This window comes from Bombina bombina, chromosome 10 (assembly GCF_027579735.1).
Source record: "Bombina bombina isolate aBomBom1 chromosome 10, aBomBom1.pri, whole genome shotgun sequence".
Lineage (NCBI taxonomy): Eukaryota > Metazoa > Chordata > Amphibia > Anura > Bombinatoridae > Bombina > Bombina bombina.
The window spans coordinates 176,162,290-176,170,127 of record NC_069508.1 but is presented as its reverse complement, the minus strand read 5'-3'; the positions used below and the strand labels follow the sequence as shown (position 1 = coordinate 176,170,127).

At 37.9% G+C, this 7,838-nt stretch overlaps 1 long non-coding RNA gene across 1 annotated transcript; it reads right to left on the bottom strand.

The window, feature by feature from the left end:
- Positions 1-2,974: 2,974 nt before the first annotated feature.
- On the bottom strand, positions 2,975-6,723 carry LOC128641400 (uncharacterized). The gene is made up of 2 exons (XR_008399482.1): positions 6,625-6,723; positions 2,975-3,221 (listed from the first exon to the last, which is right to left on the bottom strand). It is a non-coding gene; the product is annotated as an uncharacterized LOC128641400 (long non-coding RNA).
- Positions 6,724-7,838: the final 1,115 nt, after the last annotated feature.

Sequence of the window (7,838 nt, the reverse complement as noted above, 5' to 3'; positions counted from 1 at the left end):
AAAAACGATTCTGTTTGACAAAAGATAAAGTATGTGAAAGTTCAGGCCTTGAACTAGTAAAAGTTGACCGTATTTAGCGACCCTTTCTGGTTGCAAAATCCAATGACAGACCGCTTGTTCATTGTGATTTTGTAACCAGTAACGTGTGCGTGCCACATAATTCCTCGTATTGTCATCAGCTGTTGTAAGGAGTTTAGGCCTCTAGCGCATGCGCAGTGAGCACCACAAACCTCCACCAGCTGATTATACGTCACCGGAAGTGACGTAGTATACACATTCCTACGGGGTAGACGGATTACTTTAGAACACTGGCGCAGAGCCGGCCTTGGTGTCACGGTTGTCACCCCCTTAGCGTGTGTCACCTGGGTGCGGCCCGCAGCCGGGGAAACTATTTCTGGGCAGCACGAACTCAAGGTGCCCCTTTGCCCCACGTTAAGGCCCTGGATCACTAAAGGTTAGCCAATAGGAGAAGCATGTGAGCTGTAGTAAGTCTAAGCTTTTTCCGGCCATGGGAGCTGCATTTGTTTGTGGCCAGCATTGGCTTATCTGAACTAGGAGTAGGGATCACCTTTAACAGTAGATAGAAAGCACTGCAAAGCTGGTAAACTGAGGATACTGTTGGTTAACACTGGGAAGAGCCACTTGCCCAAGTGAAGATGAAAATGGCACCTTTAAAAGCCACTTATTACACCTCTACTTATGGTAATGGGGATCTTTTGTCTATATTAGCATAGACAGGTACTCTGCCAAATAAAATAGTACACCTGAGGGGCCACACCATGTGGCTAAGGGACCCAGTGGTGGGCAAGCAAAGGGATCTAGTTGGTGGGTGGGGCTAAGGAACCCGGTTGGTGGGTGGGGCCAAGGGACCCTGCAGCCCACCAGGCATTTGTCCGGCATGCCCTATGGCCAGTCTGGGCCTGACAAGGGGGTGGGGACACCCTTGTGCCACAGAACTATTGGGAGCAGTGACAGTGCACCTGGTGTTGATGTAATAACCTTCACTCCTCTTTTTATTAAGTTTGCAGAGCACTTTACTATATACAGTTATGGTTTTATGATTTTTTTGGAAACAAGCTATGATTTGGAGAACGTCTCACAATTTTGATTTGGTGAATCTCCCACCTGGTAGGATCAGGGTTGTCCCTTCTGGCCGGGGACTTCCTTGTTGCCTCTGAAGGGATTGGTAGTAACTTCCCCTCTGAGTGAGTTAAAGCCCTGGAGGATGGTGGCAGTTTGGGGGACAGGGGGAGATTCTGACCCTCATTAAATGCTTTGTCTGAAGATGGAGGAAATAACTTGTGGTACCTGCTGGAGCTTTTGCTCTGGGCATCAGAAGAGTAAAGATAATGACGGATGATGATGAAGTTCTTCCCTCCCAACTAAAGGGAATAAGTGTCCCATTAAACCTACTGTATATAATAAGCACCACAAGAAGCCTCACAATACAGATCTGTGATACATTTGTCACAACTTTATAACTGGTCTGGTATTTTATTATCATTCACTTATTATGTTTATGTTGTAAGATCAGTAAATAAATCAGTAATAAAGCATGAAATGTAATAACGTATTGATCTGCACAACTACATACTCTATGTTTACAAAAGTGAGTTTTAAACTTTACAAAATAACAAATTAGTTTCAATACTTGGAGGGTGATAATATTCCTAAAGACACCATAGAGCTACAAGACACCAGTTTCTATATATAAAGATCTGCTCAACTAATATATTCCCAACCCTCCTCACTATATAGGAAACTACAAAACTATCTATAAAAGAGCAATCACATTATTAAAGGGACAGTCAACACCAAACTTGTTATTGTTTAAAAGATAACATCTTTACTGCCCATTCCCCAGCTTTGTAGAACAAACATTATTATATGAATATACTTTATAACATTTAAACTGGTTATCTGTAAAGTAAGATTTTCTGTTTAAGCAGGGGAAGTTAGCTAATCAAGGAAGTTAGGCAAACAAGGATTTGGAGTAACCAAAGGGAAATATAATTATTTTATATTTTTAAGTTAAACCTTTTATTAAGAATGTGTGAGAATCTCATTCCGTGTACAGCTTGCCATATGTTTGCATCACTGGAGCAGCCACTTCAGGAATTATATGTCTGTGGCAAATGTGAGCATATTGTCTCTTTAGAAACTCGTATTGGAGCTCTGGAGGGACGAATTGCAACACTGCATGAAATTCAGACACTTGAAAAGGAAATAGATAGGAATGAGCTAGATGTTAATAGTTCTAGCAGTGGGAATGGGGAGGACTACTGCAACTCTATCCTCTCTGGTTTCCCTAGCTTCTGCCTAGCTCCTTTACAATCCATAATGAATGCCTCTGCCAGGCTCATCTTCCTTACAGGTCGCTCTTCATCTGCTGCACCCCTCTGCCAATCCCTTCACCGGCTTCCTCTTGCCTCCAGGATTAAACACAAAATTCTCACTCTGACCACACAAAGCCCTCAACAGCACTGCTCCCCCCTACATCTCAGACCTTGTCTCCAGTTACTCTCCCTCCCGTCCCCTTCTCTCCACTCATCCTCTCCTCCTCTCTTGTTACCTCCTTACATTTTCGTTTACAAGACTTCTCCAGACTGGCTCCCATCTTCTGGAACTCTGCCTCGCTCCACAAGACTCTCCCCTAGTTTTGAAAGTTTCAAGTTCTCCCTAAAGACTCTACTATTCAGGGATGCATACAACCTACACTAACCTTCCTATCTCCCCTGCTATCCCCTTGAACCCCCTAGCATGTTAGCCTATGAGCCCAGCTGTTTGTAGTTCACCTTCATAAGAGCCGACTACAACAATGCAACTCTCGGCAGGACCCTCTACCCATTTGATCACTCTAAATGTTATCTTGTATACCGCTTATGTTTATAGCACTGCAGAATCTGTTGGCGCTCTACAAATACCTGATGATAATAATAATAGGATAGAAAATAGATTTTTCACACAGAAAAAATGCAATGTAATGTTCTTTCTATTGGAAAACTAGTGAGATTTTGCTTACTGAGTATAGATTTATAGTGATATAATAATATTTAACATAAACCCATTTACTGCAAGGAGCGGCTTCAGATATTTATTTCTTCATTTGGTGCAACTTGTGGAGTCTCAGCTTCCTTCATGAAGTGCAGACAGAGCTCGTCTTGTAAAGGTAACGCCGCACACTGTACCGATAGGGGCAAACCCACGGTACCTTCCAAAGCCTGCAGAGAAAGGAGTGCCAGTGAGTTAGTTTATATGGTACCTAGTGCAGCTAATAAATAAATCATTATAAATTATTTAACTGCTCTTGGGGATTAAAGGGACAGTCTACCATAGAATTGTTATTGTTTTAAAAGATAGATAATCCCTTTATTACTCATTCCCCAGTTTTGCACAACCACCAGAGTTATATTAATGTACGTTTTACCTTTGTGATTACCTTGTATCTAGGAACCTTCTTCCAGCCCCCTGATCACATGACTGTGACTGTTTATTATCTATTGTCTTGCATTTAGCATTGTTTTGTGCTAAATCTTAAATAACCCCCTGTGCCTGAACACAGTGTTATCTCTATATGGCCAACGTGTACTTTCTGTCTCTTTGTGTTGAAAAGAGATTTAAAAAGCCTGCGATAAGAGGCAGCCCTCAAAGGCTTAGAAATTAGTATATGAGCCTACCTATGTTTAGTTTAAACTAAGAATACCAAGAGAAAAAAGCAAATCTGATGATAAAAGTAAATTGGAAAGTTGATTAAAATTAAACGTCCTATCTGAATAATGAAAGTTTCGTTTATACTAGACTGTCCCTTTAACGTTATGCAGAATATTTAAAAGTGGCTTTTTCTATGCAATACAATAGGGGCCCAAGGGATCCACAGTTTCTCAGCATGTGCTTAAAGGGATGGTAAACTCAGTATAGGAATAATATTTAATCAATATTGTCTATTTTTATTACATCTTCACACGAAATTCCCATTAAAACATGATATAGCCATTTACTTACTATTTCCTAATAAAGAATCTATCGGTTCCGTAAAATCGCCATCCCACCGTGACGTCACATAAATTTTTCCTTTGTGTGTCCAATGATCTTTCCTGTTGCTAGACAGGCTTCCTGCAATACAATTTTTTTGCGCATGCGCCCTAACGACCAATTCCTACGACCGTAAGAACCAATCAACAGCCTATAACTCCTTAGATTTTGCGCGTGCACGTTCTATTTGACGCATGGTTATTATGTTATTTTCCACACGGCACGCTAAAGTGAGCCCTGTATTGTATACTATTAGTATACGATACATTCTTTACTTGGAGCAGTGCCAGTAAGTAGATCGTTGAAGTATATAGGTTTAATTGTTTTATTCCAAAATATTTATTCACTATACCGTTTCTATTATAATTGATTTCTTAGATATGTGTAATGCATTGGCTATGTTTTTTTGATTATGAAAATATTATGAAATATTAACCTTTTTAAATGGGTAAGACCGCTCGCACACCCGATACACACAGATCGCAATGAAAAAGTAATCATTGAATGTCACGAGTCAATGTTTACTTTATATACGTCATGCAAACCAATGCGCATGCGTTAAAAATTAGAATATCGGAGCGAGCAAACATTCTGATGTGAGGAGAGGGCGGAGACAGGACAAAGCACATAATAGTGTTACAGAAAGATAAGAGGGGCGGAGCAAGAAGGTTAAAAAAGATGATTAAAATTTACAATAAAATGCATATAACTATAAAAAAAGGATAATGCGGTTTAGTAACTTATAACCATACAAATGTAAATATGTAATTATCAATTAAATGAGTTTACCATCACTTTAAATATAAGGAAGGGCAAATATCAAAAAGGATGAAGCACAAAACAACTGGAGAATTAGACATTTTTATATAGCTCTTGTACTAACTCTACCATGAAACTAAAAGGGATATTGAGTGTTAAATTGTTTACAAATATATCATTTATCTTTCTTTTGTCATGTGAAATAGCTGATTTTGCTTGTTGAACCCGACACTATACTGAAAATGAGGTAGTGCACGTTTGATGCTCCGTTAGGTTATAAGGAACCGGTGAACTATAGCTGAATTATTCTTTATATTATTTACAGCAGAACAACAAAACCACTTTATATCTTCTGTCTTCTAGATAATGTGACCTAAGTTTACCTCAGACGTGAGTACATCTTGTAATATAGAAGTTTATGCAGTGACTTAAAATGTGAGAGCAATTTACTTCTGTAGAACTATGCACCTTTGTCACAGATTTAATATTAAAACCAAATAACCAGCGCTTTACATCGCCTTAAATTTGTTACTTATAATAATTTACAAAGCTGTTTATTAACAGATATTGCGCCTCTCACCGATATATACGGTACAGTAAGAAGTTAATGATGTGGCCTGAAGAACCTAATTAGCTGAGAGTGTAAATTGAAGATGATTATTGTTTATTAATGGCAATAATATTTTGTTTACTGAGGTTAATAAATAATATAGTGACATCTGAATATCACAAAAGTGTTTATATAACACCACAAAATATTATAGATATGTAAAAATAAACTTTACATGCTACCAGCTATCAAAACTAAGCTCCGGATGATGCTGGGAAACAGTTCTAGTGCGCATGTCTGCGGGACTGATTCTGACGTCAGGGAAAGTAAAAAAAAAAACACTTTCATGGTGACGAAATGTACTTCAAATTTGTTAAATTAACGAACAATCTTCATTAAAATTAATGAAATAAAAATATTTCTAAAGACACGATTAAGATCATCGATACTAAATTTTTAAACTGCAATCACCTAACCAATTTACTTATATCCGACCAGCTTACTAAGGAAGATTCTCAGCAAATTGTAATCGTACGCGGGACTATTTCACTATCCACAACCACGCAAACACATAGCGTTACACTGATTTATCAGCCTGCTACACACAGTACAGGCGTCCACAAATTCTCTTCCAAATTAAATCATTTTTTTTTTCTATTTTGGACAATTAAAATATACGATAAATGTAGTAGTTGTCTGTGGAATCTAGACAGCTGAGGGTGACAACTTAACTCGCTGTTATTTACGGAGGTTGATAATATAGTGATAACTTAATAACACAACCTGTATGTTTGTATAATAGCACAACATTACTATGGGCATTTAAATTAAGAAATAAGCTTTGTACGCGCTCAGCTCTCTTAAAGCTAAAGCTCCGGGTGCTGCTGGGAAATTAGTGCATTGTTCTACTGCGCATGTCTCACTCTGTCTCTGACGCCTTTTACGGTGAAAAAAAACAAGTAAGTTACAATTTAAAGGGACAGTGCACGTTTGATTCTCCTTAAAATAACTACAGCTGAACTATTCTTTATATTATTTACAGCAGAACAACAAACCCACTTTATATCTTCTGTCTTCTAGATAATGTGACCTAAGTTTATCTCAGAAATGAGGAATAAATGTGACGGAAAAGTAAAAAGAAACTAACAACGTGAGAACATGAGCTGCAAATTAAATCGGTCAACCCCAATAATAATGCACCACTAAAATTAGTTCTATCTTCATACAAATTATCAGCCCGCTTTTCATCGCCGGCTTTCAAAAATTTTGAAAAAATTCATTACTCCGCCATTATGTTTCGAAGGTTTGGCTGCTCTACCGCTCTTCAAACTATAAAGTGTAAAACTTAACTATGGAGTTGTCTGAAGAACCTAAACAGCTGCGGGTGAGAAAAGAAAACGATTTTTTAGTCAATAATGTTTTGTTTACTGAGATTCATAACATAGTGATAGTTTAATAACACAAACTGTTAGATTTATATAATAGCACAGATATTATACATATGTAAATAAAGATACAAGATAAAGCTCCGGGTGCTGCTGGGAAATTACTCTGAAACAGTGCAGGAAGTTGTAGTGCGCATGTCTGTCTCTGACGTCAGAGGAACTGAAGCCTTTTCCGATGACACAATTCTAAACTACTAGACACAGAGTTTCTACAAAGTCTTTTCAAACGAAAAATTTACGACGCTACTTTCAACAGATGAGTTTACCGATAGATATTTGGACGTTGGAATCTTAATTGGAGCGATACATAAACGATGGAAATTTAACAAACGAATTATTCTATTTTTCACTTACACAGCCCGCTCTGCAGCGCAGGCCTCCTAAAAGTTATTTGAATTACATAAATATATCAAAAATTCGCTATTTGTTAATACTGATTACACAGAAAATTAATAGAGTAGATATCTGCAGAAGCTAATAAGCTGAGGGTGAAAAGTTAAGACGCTGTTATTTACTGAGGTTGATAGTGATAACTTAATAACACAACTGTATGTTTGTATAATAGCACAAAACACTACAGACATTTAAATAAGGAAACAAGCTTTATACGCGCTCATCATCATGCGAGGACCCCGGGTGCTGCTGGGAAATTCCTCTGAAACAGTGCAGCGAGTTGTTTCTAGTGCGCATGTCTGGGGGATATGACTATGACGTCAGAGAAACTGAAGCCTTTTTACGCTGATAAAATGTGCAACTATAATTGTGCTTCCAGCATTTCAGCTATTTAAAGGGACAGTGCAAATTCCCTGCTTCTAATGTTTTCAAAGGCTTATTATGCCAGCAGCAGAGTATAAAATGTATGGCACAATGCACCTTTAGGTTTATTTGTATATATTATATTACTGCCTTTTTCTTTTTATATCACAACACATTAAAATGTACTGAACTTGCAGGGAAATCAGACACCTTATCTTATTATTTTCAGTACACACAAATGCTTCTTATCTCTTTCTGTAATCCAAAAAACAAATACCAGAATTTTCTAAAATATT